This window comes from Aethalodelphis obliquidens, unplaced genomic scaffold (genome assembly GCF_003676395.1).
Source record: "Aethalodelphis obliquidens isolate GAN/ISIS:26980383/991018 unplaced genomic scaffold, ASM367639v1 scaffold45, whole genome shotgun sequence".
In the NCBI taxonomy this organism is placed as follows: Eukaryota; Metazoa; Chordata; class Mammalia; order Artiodactyla; family Delphinidae; genus Aethalodelphis; species Aethalodelphis obliquidens.
The window spans coordinates 9,940,219-9,941,313 of record NW_020837989.1 but is presented as its reverse complement, the minus strand read 5'-3'; positions in this window follow the sequence as shown (position 1 = coordinate 9,941,313).

Genomic DNA, 1,095 nt, shown 5'->3' with positions numbered 1-1,095 from the left:
CGGTTACACTCAATATGTTAACTGCATTTAAATCAACCTCAACTGCAAGTGGGTCCTGTCATCAGTAACCCAGTTTCCAGCACCTGGCAGTTATTCTTATGACATTATACAGTTTAGGAGCGCTATTACCTCTCATTCCCAAGGCCAGTGTAAAGCCCATTCAGTAAAACAAATAAAAGAACACATACCACTTACTTGGCATCATATGTTGACAACCAACTTGGGGGTGGTTTCTCAAGAATTATATTGATGCTTTCCTTTGAATTATAATAATTTATTGCTCACTCATGTTGGCTGGTTGGTATATACAAGGTACCAGGTACTAAACTCTCTCCACGCATTACCTTATGTAATCTGCACAACAGCCCCATGAGATGGTTATTATGTTTATTTTTCATTTAAGCAAAATGACACATAGCTTCAGTGACTTGCCCAAAGGAGTACAGGTAATATGTGAAGATACAGCCAATCAAACCTGGTCTATCTGATACCAACACCCACATGCTTAACTGGTTCGCACACAAGGCATGGAGTAGCTATAAATTTAAAACAGTGAGTCTTAATCGGAACAATCTGGAGACACTTTTGGTTGTCACGGCAGGGGCAATGCTACTGGCAGATATCTAGTGGGTAGAGACTGAGGATGCTGCTAAACATTGTTCAATACACAGCACAGACTCCCACAACAAAGTATTATCTGGCCACAGATGTCCACAGTGCCCTGATCTAGAATAAAAAGTCCTCCTAGCTGGATAGAAGCAGGTGTTAGCTGAGGAACACAAAGTGAAGGGCATGAGTCTGCTCTCACAGAACTGTCACTGCGGTGCTGCTAAGATAGAGGTAAGCAGACGGAATATGACCTGAAGAACCACAAGCACCTGCTAGGTGAGTGTTGAGGAGAAGAATGAAGTGGGAAGGGTTATAGAAAGGGTTGGATCACACAGTCTTCATGAGGGCAGCCAGGGCAGGTCCCAGTGAGATATGTGAGTAGAGGCTTTAGGGAGGTCAGCATTCCAGCTATTGAGTCATAATCTCTCAGCCTCAGCACCACCCTTCTAAGCTTGGCTTTGTGCTTCTACAAACCAAATGTTGGCT